Source organism: Oncorhynchus keta, chromosome 13 (assembly GCF_023373465.1).
Source record: "Oncorhynchus keta strain PuntledgeMale-10-30-2019 chromosome 13, Oket_V2, whole genome shotgun sequence".
In the NCBI taxonomy this organism is placed as follows: Eukaryota; Metazoa; Chordata; class Actinopteri; order Salmoniformes; family Salmonidae; genus Oncorhynchus; species Oncorhynchus keta.
The window spans coordinates 11,518,634-11,537,746 of NC_068433.1; the positions used below are offsets into that span (position 1 = coordinate 11,518,634).

The following is a 19,113-nucleotide window of genomic DNA, read 5'->3' on the forward strand; positions in this document are numbered from 1 at the left end:
ACTAACTAACTACCTAACTAACTAACTACATTTGTAAACAAAACAATATGCATAAAGCCTATTTGTTTCTGCAACAACACACTCACTCATCACAAATTGTTAATGTTATCCACACAAGCCACTATTAGCCAGCCAGTTCCAGTGCCTTCTAAAGATGTGATTGACATTACAGTTACATTTAAGTCATTTAGCAGACGCTCTTATCCAGAGCGACTTACAAATTGGTGCATTCACCTTATGACATCCATTGGAACAGCCACTTTACAATAGTGCATCTAAATCTTTTAAGGGGGGGGGGGGCTGAGAAGGATTACTTTATCCTATCCTAGGTATTCCTTAAAGAGGTGGGGTTTCAGGTGTCTCCGGAAGGTGGTGATTGACTCCGCTGTCCTGGCGTCGTGAGGGAGTTTGTTCCACCATTGGGGGGCCAGAGCAGCGAACAGTTTTGACTGGGCTGAGCGGGAACTGTGCTTCCTCAGTGGTAGGGAGGCGAGCAGGCCAGAGGTGGATGAACGCAGTGCCCTTGTTTGGGTGTAGGGCCTGATCAGAGCCTGGAGGTACTGAGGTGCCGTTCCCCTCACAGCTCCGTAGGCAAGCACAATGGTCTTGTAGCGGATGCGAGCTTCAACTGGAAGCCAGTGGAGAGAGCGGAGGAGCGGGCTGACGTGAGAGAACTTGGGAAGGTTGAACACCAGACGGGCTGCGGCGTTCTGGATGAGTTGTAGGGTTTAATGGCACAGGCAGGGAGCCCAGCCAACAGCGAGTTGCAGTAATCCAGACGGGAGATGACAAGTGCCTGGATTAGGACCTGCGCCGCTTCCTGTGTGAGGCAGGGTCGTACTCTGCGGATGTTGTAGAGCATGAACCTACAGGAACGGGCCACCGCCTTGATGTTAGTTGAGAACGACAGGGTGTTGTCCAGGATCACGCCAAGGTTCTTAGCGCTCTGGGAGGAGGACACAATGGAGTTGTCAACCGTGATGGCGAGATTATGGAACGGGCAGTCCTTCCCCGGGAGGAAGAGCAGCTCCGTCTTGCCGAGGTTCAGCTTGAGGTGGTGATCCGTCATCCACACTGATATGTCTGGACATGGGGAAGAGATGGTAGACTATCAGCTGATCGTTGACATTGATGTAAATCTGCTAGTTAGCTAGTTCGATAATGTTTTTTTACTGATTGTGATTTATCTTAAATGCTCTTAAATAATAACGTCATAATATAGCCTAATATTCATAATCTTCTAATGAATTATATATGGCTGGCTGGCTAGTAGTGGCTTGTGTGGATAGTTTAGTATATGGTGGTTAGTGTCACACCCTGATCTGTTTCACCTGTCTTTGTGCTTGTCTCCACCCCCCTCCAGGTGTTGCCCATCTTCCTCATTATCCCCTGTGTTATACCTGTGTTTTCTGTTTGTCCGTTGCCAGTTCGTCTTGTTTGTCAAGTCAGTATTTGTTCTCAGCTCCTGATTTTCCCAGTCTCTCTTTTCTCATCCTCCTGGTTTTGACCCTTGCCTTGCCTGTCCTGACTCGGAACCCGCCTGCCTGGCCACTCTGCCTGCTCCCACCCATGAGCCTGCCTCCCTGGCCACTCTGCCTGCTCCTGACCCTGAGCCCGCCTGCCTGGCCACTCTGCCTGCTCCTGACCCTGAGCCCGCCTGCCTGGCCACTCTGCCTGCTCCTGACCCTGAGCCTGCCTGCCTGGCCACTCTGCCTGCTCCTGACCCTGAGCCCGCCTGCCTGGCCACTCTGCCTGCTCCCGCCCATGAGCCTGCCTGCCTGGCCACTCTGCCTGCTCCTGACCCTGAGCCTGCCTGCCTGGCCACTCTGCCTGCTCCTGACCCTGAGCCTGCCTGCCTGGCCACTCTGCCTGCTCCTGACCCTGAGCCCGCCTGCCTGGCCACTCTGCCTGCTCCTGACCCTGAGCCTGCCTCCCTGGCCACTCTGCCTGCTCCTGACCCTGAGCCTGCCTCCCTGGCCACTCTGCCTGCTCCTGACCCTGAGCCTGCCTGCCTGGCCACTCTGCCTGCTCCCACCCATGAGCCTGCCTGCCTGGCCACTCTGCCTGCTCCTGACCCTGAGCCTGCCTGCCTGGCCACTCTGCCTGCTCCTGACCCTGAGCCTGCCTTCCTGGCCACTCTGCCTGCTCCTGACCCTGAGCCTGCCTGGCTGGCCACTCTGCCTGCTCCTGACCCTGAGCCCGCCTGCCTGGCCACTCTGCCTGCTCCTGACCCTGAGCCTGCCTGCCTGGCCACTCTGCCTGCTCCCGCCCCTGAGCCTGCCTGCCTGGCCACTCTGCCTGCTCCTGACCCTGAGCCCGCCTGCCTGGCCACTCTGCCTGCTCCTGACCCTGAGCCCGCCTGCCTGGCCACTCTGCCTGCTCCTGACCCTGAGCCCGCCTGCCTGGCCACTCTGCCTGCTCCCCCCCATGAGCCTGCCTGCCGACCTGTACCTTTGCCCCACCTCTGGTTTACTGACCCCTGCCTGCCTTGACCTGTCTATTGCCTGTCCTTGTTGTTAATTTGACGTTGTCTGCATCTGGCTCTTACTTTCATACCTGATAGATAGTTCGAGTCTACCTGTGTTCAGTGATTCATTTGTAAATCGGGAGGTGCTGGAACAAACGGTGAGCGCAAGAGGGAGGTGAACTGGGGAGCTCTGAGGTACAGGAGCACGTGATAATGTTTACCTTTATACTAAAGCAGTGCATGTACATCATCACATTTGCGTAGTGGCAGACAGCAGTAGAGTAGAGGCACTTACAGAAGCTGCACACATGGGGACAATTTGTAGCAGCCTATGGTCCAGTTTTTAAAAAAGGCAGTTTTATAAATGCATTTAATTCAATTCTACATGACTGGAGACTTTGGCAGAATCTTTTCCAATACCACACAACTGAACAAAATGACAGGCTACTTTGACACTGACGAATTAACAATCTAAAAACAACCTTAACTTGAATCCATCAATTGCCTAGGCCAGGTGTTTGGAGACCATATGAGGAGGAAATTATAGCCCTAAAAAATCTTTCCAGTTTCACTGACTCACCCACTGATGTGCAGCTCACATGCCATCATGGCTGATTCACTCGTGCCAAAAGCCTACCCCTCTCTTGTTTAACTTAAACAATGTTACTCAATAAGCCTATTTGGAGGATAATAAAATATCTTGGTAGCCTACAACACACATATTAGTCTTCTCTTTTCAGCAGGAGCCATTTGCTTTCCAACCTGTGTTTTCCCTCTATTTGATTCGATTTGATTGTATTTAGCATATTGTTAAAGGCCTATATTGTCTGCATGCTCTTCACTGACAGAATTGCGGCATGTCCCCAACTCTAGGTAGTCTATGCCTTGTTATTGGGCAGTGTTTCTGCTACATATATTTTGTCATTTGTTTTACACTGGGCTGAACTACACTGGGCTGAACTACACTGGGCTGAACTACACCGGGCTGAACTACACTGGGCTGAACTACACTGGGCTGAACTACACCGGGCTGAACTACACTGGGCTGAACTACACCGGGCTGAACTACACTGGGCTGAACTACACTGGGCTGAACTACACTGGGCTGAACTACACCGGGCTGAACTACACCGGGCTGAACTACACTGGGCTGAACTACACTGGGCTGAACTACACCGGGCTGAACTACACTGGGCTGAACTACACTGGGCTGAACTACACCGGGCTGAACTACACTGGGCTGAACTACACCGGGCTGAACTACACTGGGCTGAACTACACTGGGCTGAACTACACCGGGCTGAACTACACTGGGCTGAACTACACTGGGCTGAACTACACTGGGCTGAACTACACCGGGCTGAACTACACTGGGCTGAACTACACTGGGCTGAACTACACTGGGCTGAACTACACTGGGCTGAACTACACCGGGCTGAACTACACCGGGCTGAACTACACCGGGCTGAACTACACTGGGCTGAACTACACTGGGCTGAACTACACCGGGCTGAACTACACCGGGCTGAACTACACCGGGCTGAACTACACCGGGCTGAACTACACTGGGCTGAACTACACTGGGCTGAACTACACTGGGCTGAACTACACCGGGCTGAACTACACTGGGCTGAACTACACTGGGCGGAACTACACTGGGCGGAACTACACTGGGCTGAACTACACCGGGCTGAACTACACTGGGCTGAACTACACTGGGCTGAACTACACCGGGCTGAACTACACCGGGCTGAACTACACTGGGCTGAACTACACCGGGCTGAACTACACTGGGCTGAACTACACTGGGCTGAACTAGACTGGGCTGAACTACACTGGGCTGAACTACACTGGGCTGAACTACACCGGGCTGAACTACACCGGGCTGAACTAGACCGGGCTGAACTACACTGGGCTGAACTACACTGGGCTGAACTACACCGGGCTGAACTACACTGGGCTGAACTACACTGGGCTGAACTACACTGGGCTGAACTACACCGGGCTGAACTACACTGGGCTGAACTACACTGGGCTGAACTACACCGGGCTGAACTACACTGGGCTGAACTACACTGGGCTGAACTACACTGGGCTGAACTACACCGGGCTGAACTACACTGGGCTGAACTACACTGGGCTGAACTACACTGGGCTGAACTACACCGGGCTGAACTACACCGGGCTGAACTACACCGGGCTGAACTACACCGGGCTGAACTACACTGGGCTGAACTACACCGGGCTGAACTACACTGGGCTGAACTACACCGGGCTGAACTACACCGGGCTGAACTACACCGGGCTGAACTACACTGGGCTGAACTACACTGGGCTGAACTACACTGGGCTGAACTACACCGGGCTGAACTACACTGGGCTGAACTACACTGGGCGGAACTACACTGGGCGGAACTACACTGGGCTGAACTACACCGGGCTGAACTACACTGGGCTGAACTACACTGGGCTGAACTACACCGGGCTGAACTACACTGGGCTGAACTACACTGGGCTGAACTACACCGGGCTGAACTACACTGGGCTGAACTACACTGGGCTGAACTAGACCGGGCTGAACTACACTGGGCTGAACTACACTGGGCTGAACTACACCGGGCTGAACTACACTGGGCTGAACTACACTGGGCTGAACTACACTGGGCTGAACTACACCGGGCTGAACTACACTGGGCTGAACTACACTGGGCTGAACTACACTGGGCTGAACTACACCGGGCTGAACTACACCGGGCTGAACTACACCGGGCTGAACTACACTGGGCTGAACTACACTGGGCTGAACTACACTGGGCTGAACTACACTGGGCTGAACTACACCGGGCTGAACTACACCGGGCTGAACTACACCGGGCTGAACTACACTGGGCTGAACTACACTGGGCTGAACTACACCGGGCTGAACTACACTGGGCTGAACTACACTGGGCGGAACTACACTGGGCGGAACTACACTGGGCTGAACTACACCGGGCTGAACTACACTGGGCTGAACTACACTGGGCTGAACTACACCGGGCTGAACTACACTGGGCTGAACTACACTGGGCTGAACTACACCGGGCTGAACTACACTGGGCTGAACTACACTGGGCTGAACTAGACTGGGCTGAACTACACTGGGCTGAACTACACTGGGCTGAACTACACTGGGCTGAACTACACTGGGCTGAACTACACTGGGCTGAACTACACTGGGCTGAACTACACTGGGCTGAACTAGACTGGGCTGAACTACACTGGGCTGAACTACACTGGGCTGAACTACACTGGGCTGAACTACACCGGGCTGAACTACACTGGGCTGAACTACACTGGGCTGAACTAGACTGGGCTGAACTACACTGGGCTGAACTACACTGGGCTGAACTACACTGGGCTGAACTACACCGGGCTGAACTACACTGGGCTGAACTAGACTGGGCTGAACTACACCGGGCTGAACTACACTGGGCGGAACTACACTGGGCTGAACTACACTGGGCTGAACTACACTCCATTGTATTTTCTTACAAGATACTGTACTTTCGAGAGTTGTAATTTGTATTTTCAAAATAAAAAATTATTAAACAACAATTATATTAAGTGAAGCGGTATGAATACTTTCTGAAGGCACTGAACACCCAGAGTGACTTACAGTCAGTGCATTCAACCAAGGCAGATAAACAACAACATATTACAGTCATAGCCAGTAAAGCTCTTCATTGACCCTTACTGAGAATGTTGTTTGCTGTTCAGGTCGGCAAGTTGCAGATGTATTTCTGCATTTTAAAATACAAGATACATACATTTGAATGAAATACATTTCACAATAGTTGACAACTCAACCAAATGTAACAACTAGATGTTGAACTGACGCATGTCCCCAGTGGGAGGGTATTCTGAATGATTTCCTTTCTTTCTAAACAGACATCAGTAATTCCAGAACGTTGGTAAGTACAGTATATTTGAATTCATCAGGGGGTGCTCTAGCACCTCCAGAACCCTTGCTGTAGCTATGATTCTATAAAGAAATAAATTATGAAGCTCTGCTGCGTGTAGGCTAAGATGTAAGCTACATCATGTGTTAACAAGTGATACAAATAAAATGTCATGCTGCTGTGGCAGTACTGTTGATATTAAACTAGGTAGCTAGATACACGCAGTCAACCGGTGACCGCATCTCTCAAGCCATGCTTGATACCGGTGCACACAATCTCGGTACAGGGCAGACTGGGAAAAAAGGCACAACTGGGCATGCACAAGCTCAACAGACAGGGTAGGGGTGGGGGTGGTGAAATTGAAGACTTCAAGACGACTTGAGGGCAGTGGGTTCTGAACAACTATAAAAACAGTATTCAAAAACAAATAATTATGCCACCTCTGCCTGACGCCTGCTCTGTTTCTCATTTGACACACTCCTCCCCCTGTCATCTCATCACTCCTCCTCTTCAGGGATTTATCACCGTTATCTCATCACTCCTCCTCTTCGGGGATTTATCACCCTGTTATCTCACTCCTCCACTTCAGGGATTTATCCCCCTGTTATCTCACTCCTCCTCTTCAGGGATTTATCCCCCTGTTATCTCATCACTCCTCTTCAGGGATTTATCCCCCTGTTATCTCACTCCTCCTCTTCAGGGATTTATCCCCCTGTTATCTCACTCCTCTTCAGGGATTTATCCCCCTGTTATCTCACTCCTCCTCTTCAGGGATTTATCCCCCTGTTATCTCATCACTCCTCCTCTTCAGGGATTTATCCCCCTGTTATCTCATCACTCCTCCTCTTCAGGGATTTATCACCGTTATCTCATCACTCCTCCTCTTCGGGGATTTATCACCCTGTTATCTCACTCCTCCTCTTCAGGGATTTATCCCCCTGTTATCTCATCACTCCTCTTCAGGGATTTATCCCCCTGTTATCTCACTCCTCCTCTTCAGGGATTTATCCCCCTGTTATCTCACTCCTCCTCTTCAGGGATTTATCCCCCTGTTATCTCACTCCTCCTCTTCAGGGATTTATCCCCCTGTTATCTCACTCCTCCTCTTCAGGGATGTATCCCCCTGTTATCTCATCACTCCTCCTCTTCAGGGATTTATCCCCCTGTTATCTCATCACTCCTCCTCTTCAGGGATTTATCCCCCTGTTATCTCATCACTCCTCCTCTTCAGGGATTTATCCCCCCTGTTATCTCACTCCTCCTCTTCAGGGATTTATCCCCCTGTTATCTCACTCCTCCTCTTCAGGGATTTATCCCCCTGTTATCTCACTCCTCCTCTTCAGGGATTTATCCCCCTGTTATCTCACTCCTCCTCTTCAGGGATTTAATCCCCCTGTTATCTCAGCACTCCTCTTTAGGGATTTATCCCCCTGTTATCTCATCAGTCCTCTTCAGAGAATTATCCCCCTTTCACCTCGTTACTCCTCCTCTTCAGGGAATTATCCCCTGTCATCTCAGCACTCCTCTTTAGGGATTTATCCCCCTTTCACCTCGTTACTCCTCCTCTTCAGGGATTTATCCCCCTGTTATCTCACTCCTCCTCTTCAGGGATTTAATCCCCCTGTTATCTCAGCACTCCTCTTTAGGGATTTATCCCCCTGTTATCTCATCAGTCCTCTTCAGGGATTTATCCCCCTTTCACCTCGTTACTCCTCCTCTTCAGGGAATTATCCCCTGTCATCTCATCTCCCTATCTCACAACCAAACCCAAACAATGAGAAGTCAGAACAGCCAAAGCTAAACAGAATCCAGTCATAATAATAACCCATCTCACTGAAAGAGGTTGTGTGTGTGTGTGTGTGTGTGTGTGTGTGTGTGTGTGTGTGTGTGTGTGTGTGTGTGTGTGTGTGTGTGTGTGTGTGTGTGTGTGTGTGTGTGTGTGTGTGTGTGTGTGTGTGTGTGTGTGTGTGTGTGTGTGTGTGTGTGTGTGTGTGTGTGTGTGTGCGTGGGAGCAAGTGACAGAGCGAGAGAGAGAGAGAGAGAGAGAAGTAGATGGAGATGGCAAGGGAAAGCGAGAAGTGAGAGATGTAGAGAGAGGGGTAGCAGCGTCATCTAGTTGATTTATACGCTGTGTGTCTCATCCCCAATTGGTTGTTATCTACACAGGACACCTACAGTGATAAATTCTCTCATCAGGAGAATGATACTCTCTCCTTATGGGCTCACATCGCCTGTATGGCTCTGTGACTGGCCTCTTACACAACCCCAATCTGTCACTGTAGGAGGTTCCTTCTGAATATGAAAGCCTTTCTTCACCTTTGGTAATAACAGTAATGAATTGGACCTACAGTATATATCTAGTGGTATGATGAATACTATGGCTTTATGGATATAATCGTAATGAATTAGACCTATGTAGCTCTTTTCCAATTGCTCAAAGCACTTTATTGTACATTGTGAGTGGAGGAGAGGGAGGAGGAGACGGGTAGGGGGGAATCACGTCATCCAATACATAACCCCCACCCCCTCATTTGCAATATTATTCAACAGACACATGAAGGCTATTGGGTTCCTCAGGTCCTGTTGCTGTGAAGGACAATATGTAGAATATAGTGATGTGGCCCTATGATGCCTCTGAAGGACATTAGGTAGAATGTAGTGAAGCGGCAGGGGATGACCATTCTCCTCAGTGAATTTCAGAAAAAAATGTAAATAGTGAAACTTTAAAAAAGTTATCCTTCTCAGATAAAACTATACTAAGTACTGTATATTCACGTCACCAAATAATTGATTAAAACACTGGTTTGCGGGGCTTCCACTACACATGTTGAGTATCATGTAGTAGCCTAAACCTATTGACGTTACAGAGATTGTTATTTATTTAACCTTTATTTAACTAGGCAAGTCGGTTAAGAACAAATTCTTATTTACAATGACGGCCTACCAATCGGCAAAAGGCCTCATGCGGGGATGGAGGATAAAAAAATAGATAATATATTACATAACACACATCACGACAAGAGAGACAACACAACACTACATAAAGAGAGACCTAAAGACAACAACATAGCAGGGCAGCAACACACGACAACACAGCATGGTAGCAACACAACATGACAACAACATGGTAGCAACACAACATGACAACAACATGGTAGCAACACATGACAACAACATGGTAGTAACACATGACAACAACATGGCAGCAACACATGACAACACAGCATGGTAGAAACACAACATGACAACAACATGGTAGCAACACAACATGGCAACAACATGGCAGCAACACAACATGACAACAACATGGTAGCAACACAACATGACAACAACATGGTAGCAACACAACATGACAACAACATGGTAGCAACACAACATGACAACAACATGGTAGCAACACAACATGACAACAACATGGTAGCAACACAACATGGCAACAACATGGTTGCAACACAACATGGCAACAACATGGTTGCAACACATGACAACAACATGGTAGCAACACATGACAACAACATGGTAGCAACACATGACAACAACATGGCAGCAACACATGACAACACAGCATGGTAGCAACACAACATGACAACAACATGGTAGCAACACAACATGACAACAACATGGTAGCAACACAACATGACAACAACATGGTAGCAACACATGACAACAACATGGTAGCAACACATGACAACACAGCATGGTAGCAACACAACATGGCAACAACATGGATGCAACACATGACAACAACATGGTAGAAACACAACATGACAACAACATGGTAGCAACACATGACAACAACATGGCAGCAACACATGACAACACAGCATGGTAGCAACACAACATGACAACAACATGGTAGCAACACAACATGGCAACAACATGGTAGCAACACATGACAACAACATGGCAGCAACACATGACAACACAGCATGGTAGAAACACAACATGACAACAACATGGTAGCAACACAACATGGCAACAACATGGTAGCAACACAACATGACAACAACATGGTAGAAACACAACATGACAACAACATGGTAGCAACACAACATGGCAACAACATGGTAGCAACACAACATGGCAACAACATGGTAGCAACACAACATGACAACAACATGGTAGCAACACAACATGGCAACAACATGGTAGCAACACAACATGGCAACAACATGGTAGCAACACAACATGGCAACAACATGGTAGCAACACAAGATGGTAGCAGCACGTAACATGGCACAAGCATTATTGGGCACAGACAACAGCGCCAAGGGCAAGAAGGTAAAAACAACATTACATCACGCAAAGCATTGAGCTGAACAAATGGAATATGAATGACAGTCATCCAATATGCTGTAATAGAAAAAAAACATCATCTTAAACAACAGCGACCACCACGGTAATGTGGCCCTATATAATGTGGCCCTATATAATGTGGCCCTATATAATGTGGCCCTATATAATGTGGCCCTATATAATGTGGCCCTATATAATGTGGCCCTATATAATGTGGCCCTATATAATGTGGCCCTATATAATGTGGCCCTTTGTAATGGAACGTGCTGCCTCTGAAGGACATTGGGTAGAATGTAGTAATGTGGCCCTATATAATGTGGCCCTATATAATGTGGCCCTATATAATGTGGCCCTTTGTAATGGAACGTGCTGCCTCTGAAGGACATTGGGTAGAATGTAGTAATGTGGCCCTATATAATGTGGCCCTATATAATGTGGCCCTATATAATGTGGCCCTTTGTAATGGAACGTGCTGCCTCTGAAGGACATTGGGTAGAATGTAGTAATGTGGCCCTATATAATGTGGCCCTATATAATGTGGCCCTATATAATGTGGCCCTTTGTAATGGAACGTGCTGCCTCTGAAGGACATTGGGTAGAATGTAGTAATGTGGCCCTATATAATGTGGCCCTATATAATGGAGTGTGCTGCCTCTGAAGGACATTGGGTAGAATGTAGTAATGTGGCCCTATGTAATGGAACGTGCTGCCTCTGAAGGACATTGGGTAGAATGTAGTAATGTGGCCCTATATAATGTGGCCCTATATAATGGAGTGTGCTGCCTCTGAAGGACATTGGGTAGAATGTAGTAATGTGGCCCTATGTAATGGAACCTGCTGCCTCATGTGGCGCTTCATTGCCCCAATCCTAAATGGTCATAATGCCGTAATGACATCAGACATAAGCTGTAGGGCTCATTGAGCTAAGCGGCGGTCTCTGTTCTAAGGATTTGAAGGTGTTTATGCTAATGTTCAGGGTTGCAGTGTGACACTTGGAAATGGCCTGTTGTTATTCACTTTCCCCTTTAAGTTGAACATTATGGTTCATTTCCTAAATGGATGATTTGTTGATACCCTACGTGGATGATTTGTTAATTCATTTCCTAAATGGATGATTTGTTGATACCCTACGTGGATGATTTGTTAATTCATTTCCTAAATGGATGTTTTAACTCATCATTGTGTCTTTCTTCTTGTCGATGTCCTGCTCCTTGTGTACCACAATATCACATAAGACAATTCTGTCCCGAACAAACCAACAAAGTGCATGTGTGTGTGTGTGTGTGTGTGTGTGTGTGTGTGTGTGTGTGTGTGTGTGTGTGTGTGTGTGTGTGTGTGTGTGTGTGTGTGTGTGTGTGTGTGTGTGTGTGTGTGTGTGTGTGTGTGTGTGTGTGTATGTGTGTATGTGTTACCGTGCTGCAATTGGTAATTAATCACTATTCCCACTTGCCAGATTCCCACTTCCTCTCTGTAATGTTTACTGTATCTACTGGAAGCACTTCAACATCACCCATCAAGATCATCCCCTCTTTCATAAAATGGAAGGATGAGATGGAGGAGGGGAGGCAGGATAGGTCCATTGTTTCCTCTAATAATGGCAAGGGGGGGTGAATTGTGTTAAATCACGTTGCTGAGTTAAAAGGCCGGAGGGTTTGGGGGGTAATTCTTCAAGAGAAGTTAAACACGTCTCCATACTGTAGACCTAAAGAGTTCCCTACAGGTTTTATCATGTCCTCAGGGTACATGGGTAATGCAGTGTAACAATGGCCCACTAACCAGGCCAGATGTTTCTGTACTATAGTGTAGCCAGAGAGGTGTTTTCCAGAGTTAGAGGCCCACCTACAGGGTTAGAGTCAATTCCATTTCAATTCCAGTCAATTCAGGAAGAACACTGAGATTCCAATTGCAGTTCTCGTCAACGCTTTTCAATGAGGAACATTTGGACTTGAAATTTGGTTTAATTTCTGAGTTGACTGGAATTGAAATGGAATTGACTCCAATCTGTTGTTTCCCTATGCAGTACCTTCCAACAACCTTCCTCCACCTAAGTTGTATACGTTTTATGTTTGGTTTCATATCGAAGAGATCAAAAAAACTCATCTCTGTCTTTGAGAATTTAGGGGGAATTTCATCAGCGTTTACAGATGCTAATCACAGTTTACAGAAGCATATGCTTTTAATCATTGCTAATTAGCTAATAAATGACCTTGTCGATGAAACAGCCACCAAACAGCCTAAGTAGCTGTTTGGTTAGCGTTCATAAAAATGTTTTTGTTGCTATTTTTTTCATTTTATCAGTGATTGATTTAATATGACGGAGAGCGAGGCAGATCAGGAGATTTTGGAGATAAACTAGCACCGTGTTCAATTTAGGGGACAATTAATGCAGCATATCACTTTGCTCAACGCCAAAACACATTAGGCTAATCCTCCGCAGCGGTTCCTGTAATGTTTGTTCAGCTAACAAAATCCCTAGGGGGAGGCTACATCAAAGGGTTTCTGAAGGGTGGAGTGACTTTCTTTTGGGTTGGGTTATTTATTGGGACATAATAGTACGTCCAGGGACTTTGATTGTTTTGACATACAGTATATGGGGGTACGGGACATACAGTATATGGGGGGTACGGGACATACAGTATATGGGGGGAGTACGGGACATGCAGTATATGGGGGGAGTACGGGACATACAGTATATGGGGGGTACGGGACATACAGTATATGGGGGGGGTACGGGACATACAGTATATGGGAGGGGGGAGTACGGGACATACAGTATATGGGGGGAGTACGGGACATACAGTATATGGGGGTCCGGGACATACAGTATATGGGGGGGTCCGGGACATACAGTATATGGGGGTACGGGACATACAGTATATGGGGGGGTACGGGACATACAGTATATGGGGGGTACGGGACATACAGTATATGGGGGTACGGGACATACAGTATATGGGGGGTACGGGACATACAGTATATGGGTCGAGGATAGTGTGACATGGTGTGTGTGTGTGTGGGTGTGTGGGGGAGGGGGGTACGTGACATACAGTATATGGGTCGAGGATAGTGTGACATGGTGTGTGTGTGTGTGGGGAGGGGGGGTACGTGACATACAGTAAATGGGTCGAGGATAGTGTGACATGGTGTGTGTGTGTGTGTGTGTGTGTGGGGAGGGGGGTACGTGACATGCATGTGTGTGTGTGTTGATTACTGTATTCGACGGGACTTAGTGTGTGTGTTTCGTGTGTGTGATGACTGCCCTATGTGTTTGCCGTGAGTGACTCACACTGTTACTTTTGTCAATCTTAACCATAACCCTCCTCTCCTCTTTCTCCTCTTCCTCTCCTCTTTCCCCTCTTTCCCCTCTTTCCCCTCTTCCTCTCCTCTTTCTCTCCATGTTCCCTTCTTCCTCTCCTCTTTCCCCTCTTCCTCTCCTCGTTCCCCTCTTTCCCCTCTTCCTCTCCTCTTTCCCCTCTTTCCCCTCTTTCCCCTCTTCCTCTCCTCTTTCTCTCCATGTTCCCTTCTTCCTCTCCTCTTTCCCCTCTTCCTCTCCTCTTTCCCCTCTTTCCCCTCTTCCTCTCCTCTTTCTCTCCATGTTCTCTTCTTTCTCTCCATGTTCCCTTCTTCCTCTCCTCTTTCCCCTCTTCCTCTTTCCCCTCTTTCCCCTCTTCCTCTCCTCTTTCTCTCCATGTTCCCTTCTTCCTCTCCTCTTTCCCCTCTTCCTCTCCTCGTTCCCCTCTTTCCCCTCTTCCTCTCCTCTTTCCCCTCTTTCCCCTCTTCCTCTCCTCTTTCTCTCCATGTTCCCTTCTTCCTCTCCTCTTTCCCCTCTTCCTCTCCTCGTTCCCCTCTTTCCCCTCTTCCTCTCCTCTTTCCCCTCTTTCCCCTCTTCCTCTCCTCTTTCTCTCCATGTTCCCTTCTTCCTCTCCTCTTTCCCCTCTTCCTCTCCTCTTTCCCCTCTTTCCCCTCTTCCTCTCCTCTTTCTCTCCATGTTCCCTTCTTCCTCTCCTCTTTCTCCTCTTCCTCTCCTCGTTCCCCTCTTTCCCCTCTTCCTCTCCTCTTCCCCTCTTTCCCCTCTTCCTCTCCTCTTTCTCTCCATGTTCCCTTCTTCCTCTCCTCTTTCCCCTCTTCCTCTCCTCTTTCCCCTCTTTCCCCTCTTCCTCTCCTCTTTCTCTCCATGTTCTCTTCTTTCTCTCCATGTTCCCTTCTTCCTCTCCTCTTTCAGTCAGTGGCTTCATTAATAAGAGCATCGACTAAGTTGTCGCGACAGTGACTGTACGTACATATCCCAACCTGAAGCCATGGATTACAGGCAACATCCGCACTAAGCTAAAGGCTAGAGCTGCCGTTTTCAAGGAGTGGGACACCACTATTAGAAGTCCCAGTAAGCCCTCCTACGAACCATCAAACAGGCAAAGCATCAATACAGGACTAAGATAGACTGCTACTACACCGGCTCTGGCGCTTGTTGGATGTGGCAGGGCTTGCAAACTATTACGGACTACAAAGGGAAGCCCAGCTGCGGGCTTCCCAGTGACGCGAGCCTACCAGACAAGCTAAATGCCTTCTATGCTCGCTTCGAGGCAAGCAACACTGAACCATGCGTAAGAGCCTCAGCTGTTCCGGAGAACTGTATGATCATGCTCTCCGTAGCCGATGTGAGTAAGACCGTTAGCAGGTTAACATTCACAAGGCCGCAGGGCCAGATGAATTACCAGGACACGTACTCAGAGCATGCACTGACCAGCTGGCAAGTGTCTTCACTGACATTTTCCATCTCTCCCTGACCCAGTCTGTAATACTTAAGTTTTCAAGCAGACAACCAAAGTCCCCGTACCCTAGAACGCCAAGGTAACCTGCCTAAGTTACTATCTCCCCGTAGCACTCTTTAGGCTTGAAATGCTTTGAAAGGCTGGTCATGGCCCACATAAACACCATCATCCCAGACACCCTGGACCCACTCCAGTTCGCATGCAGATCCACAGATGACGCAATCTCTATTGCACTCCACATTGCCCTTTCACACTTGGACAAAAGGAACGCCTATGTGTGAACGCTGTTCATTGACTACAGCTAAGCGTTCAAAACCATTCAACAATGTTCAACACCATACTGCCCTCCAAGCTCATCACTAAGCCAAGGACCTTGGAATTGAACCCCTCCCTCTGCAACTGGATCCTGGACTTCCTGACAGGATGCCCCCCAGGTGAGGAAGGAAGGTAAGCAACACATTTGCCACGCTGACCCTCAACACAGGGCCCCCTCAGAGCTGCGTGCTTTGTCCCCTCCTGTACTCCCTGTGTGGCCACGCATGACTACAGCACCATCATTAAGTTTGCCAACGACACGACAGTCTGATCTCCAGTTTCAACTGTTCTGCCTTATTATTATTCGACCATGCTGGTCATTTATGAACATTTGAACATCTTGGCCATGTTCTGTTATAATCTCCACCCGGCACAGCCAGAAGGGGACTGGCCACCCCACATAGCCCGGTTCCTCTCTAGGTTTCTTCCTAGGATTTGGCCTTTCTAAGGAGTTTTTCCTAACCACCGTGCTTCTACACCTGCATTGCTTGCTGTTTGGGGTTTTAGGCTGGGTTTCTGTACAGCACTTTGAGATATCAGCTGATGTACGAAGGGCTATATGAATACATTTGATTTGATTTGATTTGATGATTTGATGATCACAGATGATGATGTGTCAGCCTATTGGGTGGAGGTCAGAGACCTGGCAGTGTGGTGCCAGAACAACAACTTCTCACTCAACGTCAGCAAGACAAAGGAGCTGATCGTGGACTACAGGAAACAGAGGGCCGAGCACGCCCCCATTCACATCGACGGGGCTGTAGTGGAGCAGGTCGAGAGCTTTAAATAGCCATCACTACACGGCTGTAACTGACAGTTAGACTTACAGGTTATGTCGTTGTCTTTTGTTTGAATTGTTTACGTGTCCGCTGTGCGGGGGAAATGATAATACAAGCGGAACTACGTAATTAATACTGTTCTAACGGGGATCCTTATTGTAGCAACACACTTTTGGAGGGAAGGCAATCCTGCGCTGCGTTAGCTAAGTTTTCATGTCATCGGGTGTAGTTCATAAAGGTTTAAGAGTGTATGTTAGGATGAAGTGTGAATTCATGCCAGGAATAATAAGTGTGAAGTTTGATTTCCTCCCTTCTGTAATAAGCAGCCAATGAGGTATTTTTCCTTTATTCATGTGTTTAATCTGAACCCGTTATAACGCCGGTTAAACTGTTATGTATGTCAGCACTTCAGAGTTATACCAAGCTAATAAGTCACTCGTAAGATAAGGTTGTAAGAGTGTGCTTAACTGTATTCTTCATTTACTTTATAGTTCTCACGGAAGGTGATAATTCTGACTAAAACTACAGAATAAAGCCGCCAGTTAAAATCAAGGAATGGTTGTGCTCGTGGTTACTGAAGGGAGCTACAACGGCTAGCACCCGGTTACTCAACCCTGCACCTTAGAGTCTGCTGCCCTAAATATATAGACATGGAATCACTGGTCACTTTAATAATGGAACGCTAGTCACTTTAATAATGTTTACATACTGCTTTACTCATCTCATATCTACAGTGGGGCAAAAAAGTATTTCGTCAGCCAGCAATTGTGCAAGTTCTCCCACTTAAAAAGATGAGAGAGGCCTGTAATTTTCATCATAGGTACACCTCAACTATGACAGACAATGTGATTTTCTGGATTTTTTCTCTCTCATTTTGTCTGTCATAGTTGAAGTGTACCTATGATGAAAATTAAAGTTATTATCACTCATTGTGTATTTATTATCACTTTCATTTCTCTCTCTCTCTCTCTCTCTCTCTCTCTCTCTCTCTCTCTCTCTCCTCCTCCCCCCACCCACCCCCTCTCTCTCTCTCTCTCTCTCTCTCTCTCTCTCTCTCTCTCTCTCTCTCTCTCCTCTCCCCCCCACCCACCCACCCCCTCTCTCTCTCTCTCTCTCTCTCTCTCTCTCTCTCTCTCTCTCTCTCTCTCTCTCTCTCTCTCTCTCTCTCCTCTCCCTCTCCCCCCACCCACCCCCTCTCTCTCTCTCTCTCTCTCTCTCTCTCTCTCTCTCTCTCTCTCTCTCTCTCTCTCTCTCTCTCTCTCTCTCTCACTCTCCTTCGCCCCCTTTCTCCACTTCTCTCACTCTCTCTCCCCCAAACACACAACCATCTGTTCACATTTTCCTGTGACACACAACAATTAGGTCCCGTCCCCCCCAGTGTAAGGAGAACAACAACAACAGCACCTGCAAAATCTCCAGGCTTCGCATTACGGCTAAATGGCTATGAGTTTCTATGGTGATCCGCTCTACAAATTAACAAAATGCTAAATGGCTCCAGAGGCACCGAAAGTGACAGTTACATTCTGCCACATTTAAGTCCCATTCAGTGACAGTTACATTCTGCCACATTTAAGTCCCATTCAGTGACAGTTACATTCTGCCACATTTAAGTCCCATTCAGTGACAGTTACATTCTGCCACATTTAAGTCCCATTCAGTGACAGTTACATTCTGCCACATTTAAGTCCCATTCAGTGACAGTTAGATTCTGCCACATTTAAGTCCCATTCAGTGACAGTTACATTCTGCCACATTTAAGTCCCATTCAGTGACAGTTACATTCTGCTACATTTAAGTCCCATTCAGTGACAGTTACATTCTGCCACATTTTTAAGTCCCATTCAGTGACAGTTACATTCTGCCACATTTAAGTCCCATTCAGTGACAGTTACATTCTGCCACATTTAAGTCCCATTCAGTGACTGTTACATTCTGCCACATTTAAGTCCCATTCAGTGACAGTTACATTCTGCCACATTTAAGTCCCATTCAGTGACAGTTACATTCTGCCACATTTAAGTCCCATTCAGTGACAGTTACATTCTGCCACATTTAAGTCCCATTCAGTGACTGTTACATTCTGCCACATTTAAGTCCCATTCAGTGACAGTTACATTCTGCTACATTTAAGTCCCATTCAGTGACAGTTACATTCTGCCACATTTAAGTCCCATTCAGTGACAGTTACATTCTGCCACATTTAAGTCCCATTCAGTGACAGGCTGAAGGCATCTTATCTGGACCATTGTCTCTATGCATTTCAATGTACAGTTGTAGTCATTAAAACTCGTTTTTCAACCACTCCACATATTTCTTGTTAACAAACTATATTTTTGGCAAGTCGGTTAGGACATCTACTTTGTGCATGACATAAGTAATTATTCAAACAATTGTTTACAGACAGATTATTTCACTTATAATTCACTGTATCACAATTCCAGTGGGTCAGAAGTTTACATACACTAAGTTGACCGTGCCTTTAAACAGCTTGGAAAATTCCAGAAAATTATGTCATGACTTTAGACGCTTCTGAGGCTAATTGACAT

General features: G+C 47.5%; 1 protein-coding gene across 3 annotated transcripts in view; it reads left to right on the forward strand.

Moving 5' to 3' along the window:
* LOC118376550 (VPS10 domain-containing receptor SorCS2-like) overlaps positions 1 to 19,113 on the forward strand; it is a 507,846-nt gene that overhangs the window by 341,408 nt on the left and 147,325 nt on the right. The gene's annotated exons all lie outside the window — the stretch shown is intronic.